The sequence below is a fragment of the Trachypithecus francoisi genome, unplaced genomic scaffold (genome assembly GCF_009764315.1).
Source record: "Trachypithecus francoisi isolate TF-2019V2 unplaced genomic scaffold, Tfra_2.0 Lachesis_group3, whole genome shotgun sequence".
Lineage (NCBI taxonomy): Eukaryota > Metazoa > Chordata > Mammalia > Primates > Cercopithecidae > Trachypithecus > Trachypithecus francoisi.
The window spans coordinates 17303501-17328792 of NW_022681468.1; the positions used below are offsets into that span (position 1 = coordinate 17303501).

Consider the following 25292-nt stretch of genomic DNA (forward strand, 5'->3'; position numbering starts at 1 on the left):
GATTGGCCTAAAGAATCTTTTTTGTTTGTTTGTTTTGTTTTTTAAGATGGAGTCTTGCTCTGTTGCCCAGGCTGGAGTGCAGTGGTGTGATCTTGGCTCACTGCAACCTCTGCCTCCCGGCTTCAAGCAATTCTCCTGCCTCAACCTCCTGAGTAGCTGAGATTACAGGCGAACGCCACCACGCCTGGCTAATTTTTGTATTTTTGGTAGAGACGGGGTTTCACCGTATTGGTCAGGCTGGTCTTGAACTCCTGATCTCATGATCTGTCTGCCTTAGCCTCCCAAAGTGCTGGCATTACAGGTGTGAGCCACGGGGCCCAGCCAGCCTAAAGGATCTTTAATGTCTCTTCCAGTTCCAGGATATCATGTTTCTATACACTGACTTGGGTAAGATATATAGGAGTCTCATTTAGTCCCGAGACATCTGCAAATAGCATCTACATGCCAATGATTTCCAAATCTAGGTGTTCATCTCCACTGCTTAGATGAGGGTAATCTCATCTCATTCTTCTCCTGGACCAGTACAGTTAGCACCTAACTTGTTTCTCAGCTTCCAGTCTTGCTCTTCTGAAAACTACTTTTTTCAAAATAGAAAGCAGATCCTGTTTCCCTCCTGCTTAAATTCCTTCAGTGGCTTTTTATCACACTTAGGATAATCTGAACTCCTTACTCTGACATATAAAGCCCCACATGATAGGATTCCTGTCTCTTGACTCGGTTCTTTGACTCTCAACCTCTTCACTCCTGTAACGCTGACCTTCTTTCCTTTTCTTGAATGTGTCAATCTCATTCCTCTCTTAGGATCTTGCACTAGTTCTTTCTTCTGCCTCAACTGCTTTTTCCATAATCACTTGGCTAGTTCCTTCTTGTCATTAAATTATCATCTTTGGAGTCACCTCCCCCGAGATAATCCTTCCCTAACCATTCAATGTGAAGTAGTCACCACATTACTTCTTATCAGGTCATTCTATTTTAATTATCAGCACAGCACTCATGATTAGCTGTTCATTTTCTTACTGTTTATTTTTTGTGTCTTTCTTCAATGAAATGCAAATTCCAGTGGACAGAGACCTTACCTTGATCACCAAAAATCCCCAGCACTAGAACAGTGCTGGCACAAAATAGGATCTCAAGTACTTGTTGAATGAATATTGAATGCTGGAAATCCCTGAGTCTCAAGAACCCCAAATGGTGTAAACCAGAGAGTGATGTTTATCTCTTTAGATATTTGTTTATAAGTAGATATCTTTGTGAATTGGGGAAGAAGCATCTGCCTTGTGAACATATCATAAATATCTGGAACTCTCTTAAGGATTTATCTAACAGGATTGGTCTCATAAAATGACACAGCTATTACAAGCCCCATATAAAGTACCATATGATTGAAAACTAAGAAAAAATAGGCAGTAGAAACAGACCTGCAGGTAATCCAGACATTGGGCATAAAAGACAAAGGCTTTAAAAAAACTATGATTAATATGTACAAGACAATAGAAAAAAAAAGATGGGTATTTTTACTGGGACTTGGAATCTATAAAAGAGGATAATATGAAAATTCTCGAGTGGAAAAATCTGCTCTTACCCATTAAATGAGTTTAATAGCAGATTAGACACAGAAGAAGACATGTTTGTGATTGAAAGACAGGTTAAAATGATCAACTGAAGCACAGGTAAAAGAAGAATAGGGAAAAAATAGACAAGAAAATAAAAGATATAAGAGGCAGTGAAATGGTCTAATATATAGGCAATTAGATACGTGGAAAGGAGAGAGAATAGGATAGAAGAAATATTTGAGGAGCAATGGCCAGTGTTTTCCAAAACTGATGAACGACGTCAACTCACAGATTCATGAAGTTCAAGGAACTCTGAATGGTAAATACAGAAAAATCACACGTAGGAACATCATATTACACTACTGAAAACTGAAAATGAGAGACAAAGGGAAATAATACTAGAATCAGAGTTATGGAGCTGGAGATAAAGCTATAAAAAACCCAGATAACCCAGAAATGGGGGAGTTTATCCTTGAATAACCTAGAACACAATATGAATGCATTTTAGTTATAGCTATAGCTATAATTTGATTTTTTGAATAAAAATGTTTTTACATTAGGGTTCACTCTTGGTGTTGTACATTCTGTGGGTTTGGAAAAATGTACAATGACATATATTCACCATTATAGTAGCTTACAGAATAGTGTCACTTTCCTGAAAATTCTCCGTGCTCTGCCTATTCGTCCCTCTCTTTTCCCTAACACCCAGTGGCCACTGGTGTTGGGGAACTTTTTTTTTTGGAGACAGAGTCTCGCTCTATCCCCCAGACTGGCATGCAGAGGCACAATCTTAGTTTACTGCAACCTCCATCTCCCAGGTTCAAGAGATTCTCCTGCCTCAGCCTCCCGAGTAGATGGGACTACAGGTGCTTGCCACCACGTCCAGCTAATTTTTGTATTTTTAGTAGAGACAGCGTTTCATCATGTTGGCCAGGCTGGTCTTGAACTCCTGACCTCAAGCAATCCGCCCGCCTTGGTGTCCCAAAGTGCTGGGATTACAGGCGTGAGACACTGTGCCCAGCCGCCACTGAATTTTTTACTATCTCCATAGTTTTGCCTTTTCCAGAATGTCATATAGTTGGAATCATACAGCATGTAGTCTTTTTAGATTGGCTTCTTTCACTTAGTAATAGGCATTTAAGTTTCCTCCATGTTTTTTCATGGCCTAATAGCTCATTTCTTTTTAGCAATGAGTATTATTACATTGTCTAGATGCACAAAATATTTTCTCCTGGTCTGTAGCTTATCTTTTCATTCTGTTGATATAATTTGCTTTCATAACAATATATCTGAACAAAGAAATTATATATTGCCACACATCATTCCATTGTACGATAGTTTATCCATTCACCTACTGAAGGACATCTTAGTTACTTCTCAAGTTTGGGCAATTATGTTTTTTTGTTTTGTTTTGTTTTTTTTTTTTTTTTTTTGAGACGGAGTCTTGCTCTTTCGCCCGGGCTGGAGTGCAGTGGCCAGATCTCAGCTCACTGCAAGCTCCGCCTCCCGGGTTTACGCCATTCTCCTGCCTCAGCCTCCGAAGTAGCTGGGACTACAGGCGCCCGCCACCTCGCCCGGCTAGTTTTTTGTATTTTTAGTAGAGACGGGGTTTCACCGTGTTAGCCAGGATGGTCTCGATCTCCTGACCTCGTGATCCGCCCGTCTCGGCCTCCCAAAGTGCTGGGATTACAGGCTTGAGCCACCGCGCCCGGCAGTTTGGGCAATTATGAATAAAGCTGCTATAAACACTTGTGTGCAGGTTTTTGTGTGGACGTAAGTTTTCAGCTCCTTTGGATAAATACTAAGGAGCATAATTACTGGATTATACAGTAAGAGTATGTTTCATTTTGTAAAAAAAAAAATAATAAATCTGCCAAACTGTTTTCCAAAATAATTACACCATTTTGCATTCCCACTGCTCCACATCCTCACCGGCATTTGATGGTGTCAGTGTTCTGGATTTTGGCCATTCTGACAGGTGTGTAGTGGTATCTCACTGTTATTTTAATTTGTAGCTCCCTGATGACATATGACGTGGAACATCTTTTCTTTTCTTTTTTATTTGAGACGGAGTCTCGCTCTGTCGCTCAGGCTGGAGTGCAGTGGCGCTATCTCGGCTCAGTGCAAGCTCCGCCTCCCCGGTTCACACCATTCTCCTGCCTCAGCCTCCCGAGTAGCTGGGACTACAGGCACCCGCCACCACAACGGGCTAATTTTTTGTATATTTAGTAGAGATGGGGTTTCACCGTGTTAGTCAGGATGGTCTTGATCTCCTAGCCTCATGATCTGCCCGCCTGGGCCTCCCAAAGTGCTGGGATTACAGGCGTGAGCCACCGCACCCAGCTGGAATATCTTTTCATATGCTTATTTTCCATTTATGTATCTTCTTTGGTGAGGTGTATGGTAACGTCTTTGCCCCATTCTTTAATTGGTTGTTTGTTTTCTTCTGATTGAGTTTTCAGAGTTCTCTGTATATTTTGGACAACAGTCCCTTAACAGATATGTGTTCTGTGGTTATTGTCTCCTGGTCCGTGGCGTATCTTTTTATTCTCTTGATAGAATTTGATTTTATCACGATATATTTGAAAGAAGAAATTATATATTGCCACACATTAGATTTATCATTATTGCTTACTCCTCAGCTTATTTTTTATTCATTGATTCATTCACTCATTCATTCAACCCATCTTGCAGATATTTGTCAAGCACCTTCTATGTGTCAGCCCCTGGGTAATGCCCTTGGATTGTGTTCACAAGCAAGAGACGTTTTTACCTTCGTGGCACTGTCTCAGGTACTTTCACAAAATTATCTAATTGATTACTCCCATCCATTCTTTTTTTTTTTTTGAGTCGAAGTCTCGCTCTGTTGCCCAGGCTGGAGTGCAGTGGCACAATCTCGGCTCACTGCAAGCTCTGCCTCCCGGGTTCATGCCATTCTCCTGCCTCAGCCTCCCAAGTAGCTGGGACTACAGGCGCCTGCCACCACACCTGGCTAATTTTTTGTATTGTTAGTAGAGATGGGGTTTCACCGTGTTAGCCAAGATGGTCTCGATCTCCTGACCTTGTGATCCGCCCACCTCGGCCTCCCAAAGTGCTGGGATTACAGGCATGAGCCACTGCGCCTGGCTCATCTGTTCTTTTTTTTTTTTTTTTTTTTGAGGCGGAGTGTCGCTCTGTCGCCCGGACTGGAGTGCAGTGGCCACCTCGCCCGGCTCGTTTTTGTATTTTTAGTAGAGACGGGGTTTCACCGTGTTAGCCAGGATGGTCTCGATCTCCTGACCTCGTGATCCGCCCGTCTCGGCCTCCCAAAGTGCTGGGATTACAGGCTTGAGCCACCGCGCCCGGCCTCATCTGTTCTTTAAAAATGCCCATTTTACAGATGAAGAATCTAAAATTCAGGGATATTAAATAACTTTAGCACAGCTATAGAGCCTATAAGGGACAGAGTGGTGATTCAAACCTAGATGTACCACATGCCAAAACCCGTATTGTCTCTCCTGAGCTATATTGTCTCTATGGAATGTTACCACATCCCCCTCTGTTTAAGCCCTAGAGATTATTTCAAGTACAAATGGAATCCTTTTATCTTTATGAAATTTCCTTTGACTAAACTATTGACCTCCCTCTCTTGAGAGCCTGTAGCACTCTTCATCCATAACACACAATTTAGCACTGAACTCTATACTGTCTTGTTTAAAGATACCCCATGTGAGTTTGCGCAGTCTTCCCAAAGCCCTGGAAGGCAGGGATGAGCGCTTACAATGTTTCTGGGTTCTTCGGTACCTAGCACAACACTAAGCATCTTTAACTTGACCTTTGAAGAATGCGGAGGTTAGGAGTATAGGCCCCCCATGTAATCAAAAATTTACATATAACTTTTGATTCCTCCAAAACTTAACTACTAATAGCTTTCTGTTGATTGAAAGCCTTATTGATAATACAAACAGTTAATTAACACATATGTTGTGAGTTATATTTTGTGATCATGAAGGAAGGAAAAGATATTTACTATTCATTAAGTGGAAGCGGATCCCCATAAATGTTTTCATCCTTGTCGTCTTCACCTTGAGTAGCCTGAGGAAGAGGAAAGATTGGTCTTCTTGTCTCAGGGGTGGCAAAGATGGAAGAAAATCCATGTAAAAGTAGACCCATGCAGTTCAAACTCATGTTGTTTAACAGTCAACTGTGTATATTTCTTGCTTGACTGGAATCTAAATTTCATCCATTTATTCTAACTTCTGGATTAAAGTTGAACCCAAAGGATAGAGAAAATATTTTGATGACCTACAAGGATTTTCTTTAATCTGACGGCCATGGAGTCCACAATTTCCTTGAAATCACTGCCACGTCTTTGCGCATATATGTGTTTGCCTCAAGTTTTCAACAGAGTGTAAGACCTACCAGCGACTGAAAAACATTCGAAGCAGATCTGGTGGTCCACTCATTAATACTCCATCTCACTTTGTGCTACATCCTCCTTTCTATCTAGAAAATTAGAATTTATGTTTTATAAGATATCACAGGTCATTTCCCCTTCGACATCCATCCTTGTGACCTGGCAGAGAAAACTGGCCTGTTTTTTTCACTCTGGAACAACAACAACAACAAAGTTCCATCCTAATCGTTCCCAGGCAATTATGAGAAGTAAGCCATGCACCACTACATTTCTGACTGGCTTTTACAGTCTAGTTTTATTATTCAGCTCTTACTAAAATGCTAATCCCCTGAGAGAGAGAGAGAAAAAAAAAATCTCTGTATGAGTTCTTCAGCATAAACAAACATCTTAAAGAAAATGGAACGTAAAAACTGCATTGATAGAATTTTAAAGATACAGTAGGAAAAGGAATGACCAGATACTTTCTATGGCCATTGAATAGGGAAGGGGTGAAGGGAGTAAGTGGCTTCTATTAAGTAGTGTGAGCAGCCAGGCACGGTGGCTCATACTTATAATCCCAGTGGGTGGATTATGAGATCAAGAAATTGAGGCAGGCGGATCATGAGGTCAAAGTGAGAGGATCATGAGGTCAAGAGATCGAGACCATCCTGGCCAACCCGGTGAAACCCCCTCTCTACTAAAAATACAAAAATTAGCTGGCCGTGGTGATGCGTGCCTATAGTCCCAGCTACTCAGAGGCTGAGGCAGGGGAATGGCTTGAACCCAGGAGGCGGAGGTTGCAGTGAGCCAAGACTGTGCCACTGCACTCCAGCCTGGCAACAGAGCGAGACTCTATTAAAAAAATAAATAAATAAAAGAGTGAGCAAAAACAGACAGTGGGAAAGGTGTACCTTTCTGCATCTATGAGCCCTATGACCACAGAGTAAGCCACCAAGGACAGTGAGGCTGGGCTTTTCTGGTGCCAGAAATCCTAGTATGATCCTACTATGCCCAGCAATAATTTTTAGAGCAATGTTAGAACACATCTATCCAAATAAATTAGCTAGTATTCCTCCCTTGATGTTAACAAAAGCAAATCCCACCACATAAGCTAGCCTATATGACCTCTTGCCAATAAAAAATATAAAGTATATCATGAGGTTTTTGCAAATATCTACCAAGAAGTGATAAGCATTTCATTTTTAAAATTTTCCTTGGCAATATCAATAGATCTGTCCCTGGAATTCTTTTCTAGAAATTAAAATAATGTACTTTATGGAGTCCCAGCTTACATTGGTAGGTTAGACTAGATGGAACGTCTAAAGATTCTCACTTCCACTAAGTTCCTATAAAAAGGAAAGATACTAACTTTGTTTCTAATCCTGTTTCCCCACTTTGCTTAATAGATATTCTGAAGAGGCACACATGGTGATCAAATCTGATTTTATTTACTTATATATTTATTTATTTATTTATTGAGACACAGTCTCACTGTGTCGCCTAGGCTGGAGTGCAGTGGTGGGATCTCGGCCCACTGCAACCTCTGTCTCCTGGGTTCAAGTGATTCTCCTGCCTAGCCTCCCGAGTAGCTGGGACTACAGGCACCCACCACCACGCCTGGCTAATTTTTTGTATTTTTAGTAGAGACGGGGTTTTACCATATTGGCCAGGCTGGTCTCGAACTCCTGACCTTGTGATCCACCCAGCTCAGCCTCCCAAAGTGCTGGGATTACAGGCATGAGCTACCACACCCAGCCTATTTATTTATTTGAGATGGGGGTCTCACTCTGTTGCATAAGCTGGAGTGTGGGGGCATGATCATGATTCACTGCAGCCCTGACGTCCTGGGCTCCTCAAGGGATCCTCCTACCTCAGCCTCCCCAGTAGCTGGGACTACAGGTCAATTCTAATTTTTAGATAGCATAAACCATGACATGTGAGTATGGAGGATACCACTTGTATAGTAAAGAAATGTTGCAGTGTTGAAGGCCACGATTGGCCTTTGGACCCAGGCGAGTACCTGGGGCTTCCTGGGTTACCCTCTCCGCATTCTATGTCAGTCCTGGCATGGGGCATTGTTTACTCCTCTGAATTCTATAAGGAGAATCATGGGCAGGCAGGATTCCTGAAGCCTATCTCCAAGCCTCAGCCCTCTTCCCTCTAGTTTTGTTCAAATATCAAAACTAGTTTTGCTCAGAAGTCATAGTATGCTCCTTGAGCCACAGATCTGACAGCTGGATTCTTGCGTTGCTTCCCTATTCTGCTAAATTACCTGGCAGTGCAGCCCCCCCTGAGAAAAGGTCCTCAAACTCAGCCCAGTGGCTAGGGACCCTTGATCCACCAATGGACTAGCTTAATTCCATTGGACTGTATCTCTAGGTCCCAGGTGCTTTGCTCCATCTGTCCCTGAGCATGGACTAGAGCATATGAGTATGCCCAATGATGGCACTACCGCAGTGGGTGCCATCACAGCACCTGGGACTAGTTGGGCTCCATCCTGTTCTAGTTCTGGGTCCACTTCTAACCAATCTTCCCTGTTTTGCTACAGCTACTAGGCTACATCCTACTGGGTCCTGAGCTCCAAAATATGCCTGATTCAATATCTGGACTTGTTCTGGACTCTAGAGCAAGAACTTTCTAGAAAGATTAGAGTAGGGCTAATGCTATATGATGGGGGGCAAAAGGGGGCTGGTAGTTTCAGTTATGAAGAGAGGCAGCTGGGGAAGAAGAGCTCTCAGGGAGTGGTAAATAAGAAGGAAGAGTAATCCCAGCTTAATCCTCTTTTATTTCTCTTCCAGTGATTTCCAGGCCCAACTAGGGCTCTGGTTCACCGTCTGGGATGCTGCTGAGTGGGTGGTCCAGGAAACACAACTGTGGAGGTTGCAACAATCCCTGGCCCAGCGCATGTGGCGTCACAGGGGAAGTTAGGTTTCCGTCTAGAAAGAGATCTAGTCCGAGCATAGAGAGGGCAGAACCAAACCCACATGGTTGAGACCCACATCTCAGTACAGCTGCTCCAGAAGTCCTGCAAGCCCTAGAGCCTTTGCAGGCAGGTGTGGTCAGGCACGGTTTCCCTAATGGAGGTTATAAGCAAAGGCAGGCAGCCTCCAGCTGGGCGGGAGTCTTGGGCTTCATGGGCTTCCCTCCGAATTTTCTTGAAAATGCCACTGGAAACATCGTTTGAGAGAATGGCTTGTCACAATTGTGGGATGTGGTAGGAGGTCAGATTTGACTATTTTACTTTATTTTATTCACTCTTGTCATCCAGGCTGGAGTGCAGTGGTACAATCTTGGCTCACTGCAACCTCTGCCTCCTGGCTTCAAGAGATTCTCGTGCTTCAGCCTCTCGAGTAGCTGGAATTACAGGCGTGCGCCAACACGCCTGGCTAATTTTTGCATTTTTAGTAAAGACGGGGTCTTGCCATGCTGATCCCGAACTCCCTGCCTCAAGTTATCCACCCGCCTCGGCCTTCCAAATTGCTGGGATTATAGGTGCAAGCCATCATGCCCAGCCTCAGATTTGACTTTAAAGAACACAGCCTCTAGGTTGGGCGTGGTGACTTACACCTGTAATCCCAGTGCTTTGAGAGACCGAGGCAGAAGGATGGCTTGAGCTCAGGAGTTCAAGACCAGCCTGGGCAACATCGTGAGACCCTGTCTCTACCAAAATTAATAAAAGAAAAAAGAACACCACCCGTGAAGGCCCAACGGCACCTTTCTAAGACATTCTCTCAGCATCATGTTAGTGCAGCCTGAACCTCCCTGAGCTGGTCTGTGCAGCAGGCACCCTGTTTGCATCACCTCCACCTGAGAGTGTAGGCCCCTGGGGTGCAGGAGCACCTCCCATTCCCACGCCACCTTGTCACTAGCATCTCTTAGCCTCTCAGCAGCAACATGTCCTCATATCAATCTTTTTGTAAAAAAATAAATTATGAAATCAATATACAGTTATCAAAATTTAAATACAAAATATGACTATACTAAAATTGTTAAGGACTTATGAAGTACAAAAGATATGCAATTACTCATGTACTATTCTTATGCCCTGAAGGAGTATAAAGATGTATAAGGAGGCCGGGCGTAGTGGCTCACATCTGTAACCCCCAACACTTTGGGAGGCTGAGGCGAGAGGATCACCTGAGCCCAGGAGTTCAAGATCAGCCTGGGCAACATAGTGAGATCTTGTCTCTATTAAAAAAAATAAAATAAAATACGCCAGGCACGGTGGACCTGCCTGTAGTCCCAGCTACTTGGGAGGCTATGGTGGGAAGATTGCTGGGGCCCAGGAGTTCAAGACTGCAGTGAGCCACAATCATGCCACTGCATTCTAGCTTGGGTGACAGACCCTGTCTCAAAACAAACAAACAAAAAAAGGATGTATAAGTAAAATATTCTGCTCTTAAAGATCTATTATTTAGCAAACTAGATAAGCCATTCATGTAAGCATGTAGACTACAAGAAAGTATCTGGTATGGTATATGAGTTGCAAAAACAATAAACGCATTAGCAATGTTGTTCTAAGTGTGACCTGTGGCCTCTCCTATATTAAAATCACTGAGGGGTTTATGAAAAATGTTTATTCCTAGGCCGAATCTCAGGTCGACTGAATCAGAATTTCTGAAAGTGAGACTTTGGAGAATGTGTATAAAAAAAGCTTCCCCAGATGAATCTTTTTTTTGAGATGGAGTCTCGCTCTGTCGCCCAGGCTGGAGTGCAGTGGCCTGATCTCTGTTCACTGCAAGCTCCGCCTCCCGGGTTCACCCCATTCTCTTGCCTCAGCCTCCTGAGTAGCTGGGCCTACAGGTGCCCGCTACCACGCCTGACTAATTTTTTGTATTTTTAGTAGAGATGGGGTTTCACTCTGGTAGCCAGGATGGTCTCAATCTCTTGACCTCGTGATCCGCCCGCCTCGGCCTCCCAAGGTACTGGGATTACAGGCATGAGCCACCGCGCCCGGCCCTCAGATGAATCTTTTTTTTTTTTTTTCAGACGGAGTCTCACTCTATCGCCCAGGCTGGAGCGCAGTGGCGCAATCTCGGCTCACTGCAAGCTCTGCCTCCCAGGTTCATGCCATTCTCCTTCTTCAGCCTCCGGAGTAGCTGGGACTACAGGCCCCAGATGAATCTTTTTTTTTTTTTTTTTTTTTTTGAGACGGAGTCTCGCTCTGTCGCCCGGACTGGAGTGCAGTGGCCAGATCTCAGCTCACTGCAAGCTCCGCCTCCCGGGTTTACGCCATTCTCCTGCCTCAGCCTCCCGAGGAGCTGGGACTACAGGCGCCCGCCACCTCGCCCGGCTAGTTTTTGTATTTTTAGTAGAGACGGGGTTTCACCGTGTTAGCCAGGATGGTCTCGATCTCCTGACCTCGTGATCCGCCCGTCTCGGCCTCCCAAAGTGCTGGGATTACAGGCTTGAGCCACCGCGCCCGGCCCCCAGATGAATCTTTGTACAACAAAGTTGAGAATCATAGCCCTGGCGTTCAGAAGACAGGAAATGGTTTATTTGTAAGTTAATGTGAACATCTCTATGGTGATGAGATTTGAGAGATTCCCAGAAAGGTTTTCCCAGGACATCAAACGGCAACATCACTGTGGAATTTATCACATTGTAATGCAAATTCCTTTTCCTTGTCCACCTTTCCCAGTAGACTAAGTGCTCCTTGAGGGGAGACCTCTACTCTTCTTTGCTGGAATTGGCGTGGCCCCTAGTTGGTTCTAAATATATGTTGGTTTAACAAGTGAAAAACCACATAAGACCTAAACAAATAGGTTTGAGGACTTATAGGACACGATTCTAGGAGGAGAAAAGGCATAGGCAAATTTCAGAGGCTGGAAAATCACAGTCAATAGTTAAGTGTGAGAGAGGGGAATGGCTAATTTAGGTGAGTAACTGACATACTCAACAGCAAAGCTGCATAAACAATTACGGGGTCCTGGAGTACTCGGTGGGAAATGGAAAGTGTACTCTATGGATTCTGTGGATGATGGGGAATCACCAGACTGGGGACTGGGAAGCGATGGAATTGAGGTGGTATTTTAGGGTAATGAGTTCTATGGCCAGGGGCAGCTTCCTTCCTACCCTGGGAATCCTCCGAGGAGTTAGGGATCAGCTTGGTTGCTGCTGGAGGCAGGACTTGCTACAATTGCAGAACTATAGCTTCTATTCAAGCCTCAGGATCCCCCGGGTCCTGACCCCGTGGATAACCTTTGTTCCTTTGCTGGCTCCCATCTGCTTGGCCTCCTAGGTCTGCTTGAGCTCTCCTCCCTTGGCTGCCCAAGCAGTCTGTCTCATGTGGTGCAAGATAACTCTGAAGCAGTGTGGGGATGTGTCAGGGACTGCAGCCATGGAGAGGGGAAGGGGGCTTCACTGAGGCAAAGGCCAGAAGGATGGAGAGGAGAGCCAGGTTTAAGATTAATCTCTAAGGCAGAATCTGTAGAATTTGGTAAATGAGTGTGGAACAGGAGGGAGGGGCATGCTGAGGATAATTTTGAGCTTTCTGGGCAGTTAATATAGAAATATAAGAAGTGAAGGTTTGGTCGGATGCAGTGACTCACGCCTGTAACCCCAGTGCTTTGGGAGGCCAAGGAGGGCAGATCGCTTGAGCCCAGGAGTTCCAGGCCAGGCTGGGCAATGTGGAGAAATCCCATTTCTACAAAAATTACAAAAAATTAGCTGAGCATGGTGGTGCGTGCCTGTAGTCCCAGCTACTCAGGAGGCTGAGGTAGGAGGATCACCTGAGGCCAGGAGGTAAAGGCTGCGGTGAGCCATGATCATGCCACTGCACTCCAGCCCGGGGGTGCAGAGCAAGACCCTGTCTAAAAAAAACAATAAAAGCCGAGGTTTGGAGCAAAATGATAATAATCCAGACTGAGACACTGAATTTGAATTTGAGGTGACAGCAAAATATTCAGGTGGAGGGGTCCAGGAGCTTATTGGAGACAGGGATTTGAAATTCAGGAAGTATGTACGTGCTGGTCATTGGTTACTGGTGATTGTCAGAAGGCATGAAAATGGACATGATCACCAAGAAAAAGCATGTGGAATGGAAGAGAAAATAACTCATGAGAGAACTATGGCCTAAGTTGGGGGGCAGCGGGGAGGAGGACGAGCCAGTGAGAGAGATGGAGAAGGACTGACCAGAAAGGGAGAAGGAAAACAGGAAGGAAGAATGTAGAGCTCAGTAAAGGCAAGAATTGCAAGAAAATGAAAGTAGCAGTGTGACACAGCATAGATAGGTAGATTAAGTCGTTGGGGATTTATTAGTGCATTAGTGAAAGTGATTTCAGTGGAAGCCAGATTGACAGAGACATGGGAGGAAAAAAGGTGGAAACCATGGCCCCTACTGTTTGCGGCTGTGCAGGGATGATCACCCTCCCTCATGGAGTCACAGTCGCTGGACAACGGAACACACACAAAATTCAAAATGAAAGCAAAGGAACTTTCATTGTGCCCTCTGCTCTAATTCTCTTAAATCCACTCTGCTTTCATTTAAGACCCTGAGTATTTGTTGCTGGGCTTATTTTTACGGCTGCTAAAAGTAATGCAATTGAAAGGATTAACGATATCTTTGTCTTCTTGTTTTGGAAGAAATTATTCTACTTCCACGTTTAAGTTGCTGGGAGTATATGGAAAAACCTGTATTCCTGGTTTTTATCAATGGAAGCTCACGTTCTCACAATCTTTTCAGGGATCAGTTCTTTGCTCTTTGAAACAAGATGATCCATCTCACACTGAAAGTTTCCTATCGTGAAGTTCAGTGTCATCTAGTCAATGGATGAAGTATAAGTGTTCACAATGGGATTTCTACAACACAAAAAAAAGAGGCTGGAAAAAGAAGATAAACTGAATATTGAAACTGTTCCTTTTCTATTAAAAAATAGCAAAAAATGTTTTCCCTGTAACTATGGAGGGTTTTGTTGTTTTTATTGTTGTTGTCATTGTTGTTTCTTTCTTTTGGCCAAAACTCTACTGTATTACGTTCTCTGGTGTCATAAGAAAGACTCCTACCAGTGTTACCAGAAACATGTATCAATGCATGCCCCATCTTGCCCATGCAGAAAAGTACTTGAGATTAAATTTGCTTACATTTCTGGTTGATTCACTTAGCACCAACCACCAAGGTAACTAGTGAAATCTCATTCCATGGCCACAGATGCGCCATCCCTAAGTGTATGTTGTTATGACAGGAGGAGTTTGACGAGTGAGGGATCAGCAGGAACATCATGCCACTGCTGGAAGAATAATGGCTTGTTGGTGCAACTGGTATCCAAGATAGAGACTCTGAGAGGAGACTCCTGTGTCAGTCAACAGAAGCTGAGCATGGCTGATCCCAGCAGGAAGGGCATTTATTTACAGGATGGTGGGTGGCTCACAAGGATCCTTAAGAGAGCTAGAGGATCAGCTCCAAGAGGATGCAGTCTGGATCAAGGCCTAAATTAAATTCATGCCGCAAATGGGGCAGGTGATGGTCCTGCTATGGACACCAATGCTGTTGTGCTCTGCTATAGAGGCTGCTGGCACTCCTACGGCTGCTGAATGAAGCACTACCCCACTCCCTCCTATCCCCAGCTGCTGGGGAAACCTAGGTTATGTCCCTTGTACTCTCAACTGCAAGAAAGGGTGGGCATGTGGTCTGTGCCAACAGTTTTAGCGGGGGTGGCTTTGCCTCCTGAGATTGGGGATTCCCCGGGCACAGGAAGGGGTCACATCCTGGGCAACTAAAAAGAGTGACAAATGTCATTCTCATACTTGAGAACTGGGGCTATGTCCTAACCTTCTTCACAGGCCCGGATCCATTAATGCTCTGCGGGTAGCAGATGCCAACCCAACTGTTGATTATGAATGCTCGGCCAACAGGCACAATCAAATGTCCAGGTGTAGCTCCTCTACATTCAGGAGTCACACCTCACAGATCGCCAATCACCTGGAGAGCTGAGCAATTTGACAAGACAGAGGGTCTGCGTTTTAAAGCTGTGAGTCTCACAGAACTCACTTAATGTAGCCATTGTCTGTTCACATTCTTTGGTGGGAGAGATCCATGTCGAGGTTCTTCATAAAACTCACCATTCACTCAATGAAAATCTCCTTCTGGGCTGGGTGTGGTGGCTCATGCTTGTAATCCTAGTACTTTGAGAGGCTGAGGTCGGAGGATCGTTTAAGTCCAGGAAACCAGTCTGTGCAATATAGCAAGACCCCCGTGTTTACAAAAAATGAGAAACATTAGCTGGGCATAGTGGCACACACCAGCAGTCCTAGCTACTCTGGAGGCTGAGGCAGGAGAACCACTTGAGCCTGGGGAATTCGAGGTTGCAGTGAGCTATGATTAAGCCCCTGTTCTCCAGCCTCGGAGCAACAGGGCAAGACCCTGTCGAAAAAAAGAAAGGAAGAAAGATCTCCTTCTGACCCTCTGCGAGTACAATTTGCATGGTATTAAGAAATGAGGACATAAAAGCATTTAAATCATCTGGTCCCTATTACTTTAGGGAAAGAAAAGATATCCTCAGCATTTTAAGACGAACCTCTCAAAAACTACTCAGAGTGGCAAGCGCATATAATCTACAGTGTTATTTGACAAGATTGCTCTTCCTAGTCACCACCCACCAAAAGGGAAGGCTCAGAGCTGATTGACTGGCAAGCCATTCATTTTCTGTGAAATAAGGGAAGCACTGGGGGCTTAAATGGTAAGGCTATCAAGTATCTTACATCCAAACAGCTACTTTAAAATGACTGCCACACAGGTCATGGTTTTACCGGATAGTAATATTTGCTATTTGAAGGTTCAATACGGTACCTTGTAGACACTGAAAACTCAAGGGATTTTTCTTGGTGGTGATAACAACTAGAGATAACATAAATTGCCTCTTATTTTGGTAACAAAGAGTTGGCATGTTTTTGGTCACTATGGAGGTATCTTAATAGAGTACACTAAAAATATAGGTAATGTATTAGTCCATTTTCATACTGCTGTAAAGGACTGCCTGAAACTGGGTAATTTATAAAGGAAAGAGGTTTGACTGACTCACAGTTCAGCATGGCTGGGGAGGCCTCAGGAAACTTACAATCACGGCAGAAGGCAAAAAGGAAGCAAGGCACCTTTTTTTACAAGGTGGCAGGAAGGAGGAGTGTCGAGTAAAAGCAGAAGAGCACCTTATAAACCCATCAAATCTTGTGAGAACTCACTACGAGGAGAACAGCATGGGGGAAACCGCCCTGAGGATTCAATTACCTGCACTTGGTCTCTCCCTTTACATGTGGGGATTGTGAGGATTATGGGGATTACAATTCAAGATGAGATTTGGGTGGGGACACAAAGCCTAACCATATCAGGTGAAGTATGATGCCCGCTGTGTAGCCATTACGAATTTTGATGTATTTTCATAAGATTATTGTTATTATTAGATGAGCATTTGTTGCAACAACAGAAGAGTTCACACCACTCACCCAACTTCCTGTAATGTTAATGTCTCAAAATAACCACGACACATTTACCAAAACTAAAAAATTACCACTGATACAGACTATTAACTAAACTACAGACTTCATTTGGATTTCCCCACCATTTCTTGTGAATGACAGACTTTAGCACCAATTTGAGCTAGAGGGTCCAAACCGCCACAGCAGAACTACATTAATTCAGACTAGCTGGGACTAAACATAGAGATGGCTCAAACAAGCTCTAACATCTACCACTAGGCATGCCAATACTTTGCATGCATGATCTAATTTCATCCTCCACAAAAATCCAGGTAGAGGGAGGGTAGTGGATACTGTCACATGCACTTTGCAGATACGACCGTGGGGCCTGGGATACAAAGCAACATGTGGAAGACAGCTGAGCTGGGAGACAACAGAGCCCAGATGTGACCTAAGACATCTCTGATTCAAAAACCCACGATCACAACCACAACGGTACAGACTGAAGTGCACCTAACCCAGCTGTGATGAAGAGACCGCCTCTTTCCACCAGTCGTCTTGCCCAGGACCCACCTTCCAAAGGTCATCTGGATCAACTGTGGCAGGTGACCGTTACATGGGAGGTTGTCCCATAACAATGACATGTGCCTCTCAATGAGACGGGGTGTTCTGTGATGTGTGGAGTCAGTTTCCACCCTTGACACCCCAACCCTGCGTGTCGCAGGAGAAGCCCTCCTGGCCTCCGGCAGCCTCTGCGGCTCTCCTTCCTCCCGGGGTGGGAGTGGGGCGGCCCGCGGCTGGCCTGCTCCCGGGCCAGAGCAGGTGGGAGGAGTGCAGTGCAAACATCCCCACACGCCTTTTGCTTTCTTTCCTGAGTGGTTTAAGGCTTAATTAACGTGTGTAAAGTGATCTGAAATGCGGGAATAAAAAGAGCTGGGGAAGTGCAGAGTGTGGATGATTACCTGAGGCGAGACAGCTGAGAAAGGGAGGCTAAGGGAGACAAAGGAGGGTCTGGAGAGGCTGGGAGAGGCCTTCGCGCAGCAGCCAGCTGGTTGGCTGAGAGCCAGATTGGGCTGTTTTTTTGGCAGCGTTCTGCCCCACGCTTTCCTCTCAAGGCCTTCTTCACAGCCCTGCTTGGGAGTCAGACCCCAGGATAAATGATTCCTAAAGGGCCTGAGCCAGAACTGAGAAGGGGGTCTGAGAAACACAAACTGTGGGCAATTCCATGACTGGATCTGTAAGAGCTGGGGATGAGATGTCACTCATTAGCCACTATTGCCAAAGCAAGCCCATTGGCAGATTACTGGGTTTGGTCAATGAAGGAATAAATGTGATAGATATCAGAGAGACAAAGGAATCAAAGTGAGTTTTGTCCATTCCTCTTGACAAGCATAGATTCATAGGACTGATTTAGTGCTGTCATCGCTAAGAGGCAATAAATCCCTTATAAAATGGTGGGTAAAAGTAATGACATCCAAGTCACGTGTGATTTCACCATCTCCTAAGCCTGCATTAGTAAAAGGGTGAGGCTATCGGTTTCATGGGGAATGTTAAGGCTTGTGACTTCATAGGGTGAAGACGGGTGGCATTTTATTGCAATTGGAAGCATACAAAGAAGCAAGTGGAAAATCTTTCTTTCAGGATAACCTGATACCACCTGTATCTAGAAAGCTGGGGAGTGTTCTGGGGATCTTCCCAGTACAGTGAGGATTTTGGTGCATCCCTGTGTGTATATAAACGGTGGCGATATATACAGCCTGTTCTAAACTGCTTATGATGATGGAGGGGAAAAAAGTTTGTTTGGATAATCCAAAGTTTATATTGGACTTTCATCGTGTTTTAACGTCATGCTTGGGCTAATAGTTGCGCAGTTATCTGTCTTCTGAGCCTGCAAACCGAGGGTGGGGCTACTGGTGGTACCCAAGCTTGGCAATCCAAGTGAAGAGAAGGATCCTCGCTTCCCCTGGCTTCAGTTAGGGAACTTCAGAGGACCCTAATTGTCCTGGCATGGGGTCAAGTGCCCAACATGCCAAGTGCCCACCCTGGGCCCAATTCTACGGTCGTGCTATAAGAAGCCTGTTCCCACTCAACACCAGGACCATTGCGTGGAATGAGAAATCCCCCCAAAAGGAGCCAGGTTGCCACCCTGCTTTTTGTCTACTGCAACTGAGCAGTTAAAGTGGCCAGAAGACACTGTTGTCCTCGGCCTGTTGCAAGAGCAGCCAGGACCCCCCGTAGTTATCCACTGTGTTCTTTTCTAGGCATTGCACTTCTGATGGATTCCTCCGAGAGTTGTGTCTGTGTGATGCCTTCGGTGTGTGTAACATCACACATCACCCTTGGGTCACTGAAGGGTCATCTGAAGCCACCAATGATGAATTCTTTCAGGTCTGCTTCTGAACTAGGATAATAGTTACCTCTTAATAAGTCACCCTGCCTTCTGATATCTAAAACATTTTGGATCTAAATAATCCTCCATACACTTTCTAGAATGATCCTGATAAAACACAGTCTTTTACAATGTGATGGTTAATTTTATGTGTCAACTTGCCTGAGCCATGGGGTGTCCACATATTTGGGTAACCATTATTCTGGGTGTGTCTGTGAGGGTGTTTTTCAGATAAGATTAACATTTGAGGCCAGGTGCAGTGGCTCATGCCTATACTCCCAGCACTTTAGGAGGCCAAGGCAGCCAGGAGTTTGAGACCAGCCTGGCCAACATGGCGTAACCCCATCTCTACTAAAAATACAAAGATAAGCCAGGCATAAGCCAGGCATAAGCCAGGCATGAGGGTACATGTCTGTAGTCCCAGCTACTGGGGAGGCTGAGGCAAGAGAATCGCTTAAACCTGGGAGGCAGAGGTTGCAGTGAGCCAAGATCATACCACTGCACTCCAGCCTGGGTGACAGAGCAAGACTGTCTCAAAAAAAAAAAAAATAATAATTAACATTTGAATAGGTAGACTAAGAAAGCAGACACCCACCCTAATGTGAGTGGGCCTCATTCAATCAGCCGAAGGCCCAACTAGAACAAAAGGCTGGCCCTCCCTCTAGTAAGAGGGACTACCTCCTCCTGCCTGACTGCCTCGAGCTGGGACATTGGTTTTTTTCCTGCCTTCAAACTCAACTGAAACGTCAGCTCTTCCTGGGTCTGGAGTTTGCTGGCCTTCAGACTGGAACTACACCACTGACTCTCCTTGGCCTACAGCTTGCTGGGTGCAAATCTGGGGACTTGCCAGCCTCCTTAATCACATGACCCAAATCCTTATAATCAATCCCTTTTTTCTCTCTCTGTATATAATAAATACATCCTACTGGTTCTGTTTCTCTGGAGAACTCTGACTACTATAAATAACTTTTTAATTATTAACTTTATTCATGCATTAAAAACATTTATTGAGCACCTACTATGTACCAGTCACTGTTTTATGTTCTTTTTTTTTTTTTTTTTTTTTTTGAGACGGAGTCTCGCTCTGTCGCCCAGGCTGGAGTACAGTGGCCGGATCTCAGCTCACTGCAAGCTCCGCCTCCCGGGTTCACGCCATTCTCCTGCCTCAGCCTCCCAAGTAGCTGCGACTACAGGCGCCCGCCACCTCACCCGGCTAGTTTTTTGTATTTTTTAGTAGAGACGGGGTTTCACCGTGTTAGCCAGGATGGTCTCGATCTCCTGACCTCGTGATCCGCCCGTCTCGGCCTCCCAAAGTGCTGGGATTACAGGCTTGAGCCACCGCGCCCGGCCTGTTTTATGTTCTTATAAATTATCATTGAATAGAGCAAAGATTCCTGGCCCTGTAGAACTTTATTCATGTGTGTGTGTGTGTGTGTGTGTGGTGTGTGTGTGTGTGTGTGTGGTGGAACAGATAATGAATAATAAAAATAATAAGTAAATAGTAATGTATTAGAAAGTGGTAAGGGAAAGGGAAGAAGGAAAAAAGCAGGATGAGGAGGAGGAAGAGACATTGGGAAGGCAACATTTAAGCAAAGGCTAAAGGGAGATAAAGGGGTTTCCCATGTAGAAATCACAAGCAAGTTCAAAGCCCGGTGGACTCTGGATCCTGCTGGCCCCTCCAGCAGGATCTACAGACGTCGCCTCATCCGAAGCCTTCACTTTAGCATCACTGCTTCCCAGGCAGTGCGCTGGCCCACCTTGCATCTTCATCCACTCATGCCTTTGCCCAGGATATCCTCTCCAGTGGGGACTTTCTTTTCCCCACTCTCATATGCATTTCAGGGAAGTCACCCAGAAACTAATCCCAGCAGAGAGCCAAGAATGTCCTCACGCTGGACAGTTAACAGGAAGTGGCAGTGTTACCAGAGCCCAGGGCCTAGTCACCTGACAGAAGCCTCCGCCAGATGCAGCCACTGCTAGAGATGCCATCAAAGGCTGAGGGACACAATGATGGTCTCTGGCTTCTATCTTCTTTTCTTCCTCCACTCCTCCAGTGCCCTCACTGGCCATATCCAGCCACCAACCAACTGACCCAAGCGTCTGTGAAACTCATCCTGCCAGAGACAGCTCCTGGCAACACAGAGCAAAGGGCAGGCCTGGAATGGCTTAGAAGACAACTGGCCCAGGACCAGGGCAGTTGGTGTTTGAATATAGAGCCCCAGTGATTTCAGTGCCCGTTTGGAGGTTCTAGCAGGGGAGCACAGCGATTCATACACCCTTGACCAAAGCCCAGTCCTCCTCTATCAGGGAGGGTCGTCCTCTTCGATGGAGTGCGCAGCTTCAGGAGGGACGCAGATGGAGCGGTGAAGGAGAAAGGGGACACCTGCCTAGCCAGCCAGATCAGCTGAATCAACCCTGGAGATCAATGGGATGACAGATGTCGCAGCCAGATTGTCCTCATATCCCCGGTGTCATGATTTTACGGCTCCACTGGTACCACTGCACTGCAATTGTTTGCCTGTCTGTGGGCTCCATACGATAGGTGTGCTTGAAAACTTTATTTTTTCTACCCAGAGCCTAGAACAGTACCTTGCTCAACATTTGATACACACACAATTGGATGAATGGATGGACAAATGAATGAATGCATGACAGTTTCTTCTGACCAGTACCTCTTCTGGTGTGCTCTAGCTTTGAGCTAGAGGTGAACTCAGCTCACCACCACCATTTCTTCCCAGCTTCTCATCATTTGCTACTGGGGCTAAGATTGCTTTGAGCCTAGCATTTGCAATATTTGCCAGGCACATGGATGGTGTGACTATAAAGTAATTAGATCAGTTTTCAACAAAGGGATCAAATGAATTCATCAAGTAAGTTTTGCTTTAATCCTTCCAGGAAGGTCAGACACATTTTCCAATGTATAGCCATGCCTAGCCCCGTCCTTGTGAACTGCACAAGAAAAGGAATGAATCACTTTTCAGCATGAAATGTTTCTGTTTTTTTTTTGTTTTTTTCAGTTAAATGTCACCCAGCCCGTCACCTGGCTGGCATTTAAGGACATATCATCAGAGAAGTTACATTTCCTTTTGGCAGAGAGGAGGAGGAAGGGGTCGGCCACACACAGAACTGGGTGTTGACTTTACCATGGGTGCAGGAGGGCTGAGAAGGGATGTCCTAGAGACCCATCAAAGTTCCAGGGGTCATCAGGTCTGGACAGAGACACCCTGGATCCCACTAATAGGCCACCTTATATATGAATTTCCAGAGTTTTCGAGGCCTTTCGGTGCTGGGACTGCTCATAGCAACCCAAGTTCAATTTGAGAAAATGCTACTCCTCCATGTGTCAAGTGGAGTCAGTTCTTAATTTCTGATAAAGAGCAAAAAGACGGACAGGGGATGAGGCATTGCTCAGCCTCAGAGTTTGAAGTTTTCTGTCTGCCAGGTTGCCCTGGGCAGCTCCAGGACAGAAATCTGACCAGTGTGGGTGGGTCTTCCTAGCCATCTTTCTCATTTTAGCAGAGACGAACATATTTCCAACAAGCCTCGGCCGGGCGCGGTGGCTCAAACCTGTAATCCCAGCACTTTGGGAGGCCGAGACGGGCGGATCACAAGGTCAGGAGATCGAGACCATCCTGGCGAACACAGTGAAACCCCGTCTCTACTAAAAATACAAAAAACTAGCCGGGCGAGTGGCGGGCGCCTGTAGTCCCAGTTACTTGGGAGGCTGAGGCAGGAGAATGGCGGGAACCCGGGAGGCGGAGCTTGCAGTGAGCTGAGATCCGGCCACTGCACTCCAGCCTGGGCGACAGAGCAAGACTCCGCCTCAAAAAAAAAAAAAAAGCCTCATATTTCCTTGCTGGCAAATTGCTGCTCTGAGACAGGTAAGAAATGATGACTAAAAAAACCTACCTGCATTTTTGTTTCAGATGCTTCATTTTCCGCAGTACTTACAGAGAGATAGTTGGGAGGCCAGGTGATGCACTCAAAAAACAGGGCTGTTGGAAGCAGAGACAGGATGGGATTCCAGCTGCTCTGCTCACCAGCCATGTGATTTTTGAACAAGTCAGTTTACCTTTTGGGACCTCCAATTTCTCATTTGAAAATTCCAGATTATTGTATCTGCTTTCTCACAGAGATGTGGTAAAGATCGCATGAGTTGTATGTGCAAGTAATTTAAGATTGACAAATGTAACATATGACAACTAGTTTTTTGTGTGGATACACGGCATCAGAGAAAGTGCCTTTGATGTTTAATTAATACTAAAAATCTTCCATTACACTTGTTTAGCTAAAATTGGAAAGGGGGAGGGCAAGAGTACTTTTCAAAGGGACTTTTTCTGCTTCAAAAATAGAAATCAGAAAGCACATATTTGATTTTCCTTATGGTGTAAACCACAGTGCCATTGTTATTAGCAGTTTTACAGAATTGTGACCTTCAAACTTGGTGATACCAAAGACTGAAAAAAAGCTCCCAGTCTTGAAGCCTTTCAAACAGGCTTTTCGAACTAAAGCACTTTTATTTTGAATTAAGGGCTAATAGAATTGTCCTCTTAAATGAGCACTTGCAAGATTAAAAGTTGCTTTCCAGGTGGGCTGCAGTAAATGAATGTGCCAAGAGGTTGCTGAAAGCTCTTTTGGGGGCAAACGAGAGGAATCTGATATGAGTTCATGTAACAAACACCCTTTCCCCTTTGTGAAAGAGAAACCTGGAGTTTACAGTCTTCCTAATTGTACATGAGCTGATTTGTGTATACATCTAGGATCATAATTTACTTTCAGTTTACTGAATTTGTGAATTTTTGCATTTGTTTTAATTTGTAATTAAGTTTTCTCTATGAGGCACGCCATATGCCACCATTAATTCTTTCTCGTTGATTTCTTAGGAGATACATGAGTGCATATTTTGATGCAATTTTTGAGGTCTTTTGAAAATCAAATGACTACATGTTTAGCCATATGGGGCTTTGTTATTTAAAAGAGCATATTATAAAGTAAAAGAAAGCGAAATGCAAAAGGGCCTGTCAACAGGGGGAAAATATTGGGAATCACAGTTTAAAACATTGTTTTAAACACACGCATTTTCAACCTTTTTTCTTTTTAGCGTTATATTTTTGAAATCTATCTTTATCGATCCCGTACCGCGTCTCATCGTCTGTGAACGGCCAATGTCACCAGTGCACCGGGCAAACCTCTGTCTGCCAGGTACTGCCCTACGCTTACCCTGGGGCTGCAGATCCTAGCATCTGCCTTCTAAGAGTTCAGTTGGAGCCAATGTCTTTCTTTTGAACATCTTGTGCCAGGATTTGAAATTAAGCTCCAGTTCATCCGTACACCCCGCGGCCGCTTTCGCAAGGGGCCGAGGGGGTGGCGGCCTCGCCCGGGGACTCGCGGCGCTGGGAGCTGCCTGCCCTCGGTGCGGGCTGCAGACCGGGCCGCGAGGCGGGCGCGCGGCGCGCACTAGGACCCAGCAGGGCTCCAGGCCCGGGTGGGAGCCGCGCCGCCGACCCCGGGCGGGCGCCGGGCGCAGGAGCCGGGGTTCCGGCCGCGATCTGCTGCAGCTCGGCCGGGAGACGGCGCGACCCGGCGGCGGGGCCACCCGCGAGTCCAGCGTCGCCGCAGCCCCCCAATGCGGCCGCGAGAAGCAGCGGGGGGGCAGGCGATCGAAGGTAACGAAAATGGGGCTCATTTCCTGCCTCCTAATCTGCTTGGGTTTAGCATTGCCACGAGAAGCCCTCCGTGTTCAGGCTGCTGCATTTTGGGGCACCCTTTGATATTTTTTTGAAGGTGTCCGCCCCCCTATTTCCACCTGGTTTCAGATTGATTTATAGCTTGCAGCCCAAATGGGAAAGATCCAGCCATGGCAAGTTGCTTATTTTCATTAGTTTTGTCTCAAAAGTAAGTTCATTAAAAAAAAAAAAAAAAGTTTCTTAGGAATGTGTGGATAGTCGCTTTTTAAATTTTTTTAAAAAATTGCAGACAAATGGATATTTATAAAAATAATCAAATAATTGATGCAATTCTGTTAATTACTTTTAGGGAAGCCCACTTCTGTGGACTCCCCGGGCGTTACTTTTATTTTCAAGGAAGGAACGTGTTAAATGTGGAGTTTGTTTGGCTGGGCAGAGTTTACAGCATTGCTGTCGCAACTGTTTTGCTATCAATTATAAACAGTGTCAAATCTATGGGCAGTTTCAGCCTCTTTTCAATACTGTAACGGGTTATCCTGATATGACATCTATAGATGAGTTTCCACTGAGGGTAATAAGATTTCTCTTTTTGGAGAAACATTGTTTTGAGGGGAAAACCATGATTGCCGGCTGGGAAGGCTGAAGAGACTATTTTTCATGCTTTGTTTATACTCCCGGGATGACATTTGGGGAAGGGAAATGCAATCTTTCTCGGGAGCTTTTAATTGTGGGATTATAAATTTATTTAATTTATTAGTTTCAATTGGTTGGGCTCGGGGAGCCCTCCGTCACAGGCTGTGCTTAAGGTGACACATTTGCAAGCAGTTGGGACACATGATTGCAAATGTAAAATGTGCCTCACCCGAAAGGACTGGTCT

At 45.3% G+C, this 25292-nt stretch overlaps 1 protein-coding gene and 1 long non-coding RNA gene across 7 annotated transcripts in view; both read left to right on the forward strand.

Moving 5' to 3' along the window:
- The first annotated feature begins 11355 nt into the window (after positions 1 to 11355).
- On the forward strand, positions 11356 to 13826 carry LOC117071563. The gene is made up of 2 exons (XR_004432356.1): positions 11356 to 11429; positions 13613 to 13826. It is a non-coding gene; the product is annotated as an uncharacterized LOC117071563 (long non-coding RNA).
- Positions 13827 to 24195: 10369 nt separating this feature from the next.
- FOXN3 (forkhead box N3) overlaps positions 24196 to 25292 on the forward strand; it is a 465438-nt gene continuing 464341 nt past the window's right edge. For 3 of the 6 annotated variants that reach the window (XM_033191642.1, XM_033191644.1, XM_033191650.1), the window contains exon 1: positions 24197 to 24393. The gene's annotated coding sequence lies outside the window, so the exon portion shown is untranslated. Of the gene's footprint in view, positions 24394 to 25292 lie in introns of all 6 variants that reach the window. The other 3 variants (XM_033191647.1, XM_033191646.1, XM_033191648.1) reach the window with 2 other exon arrangements.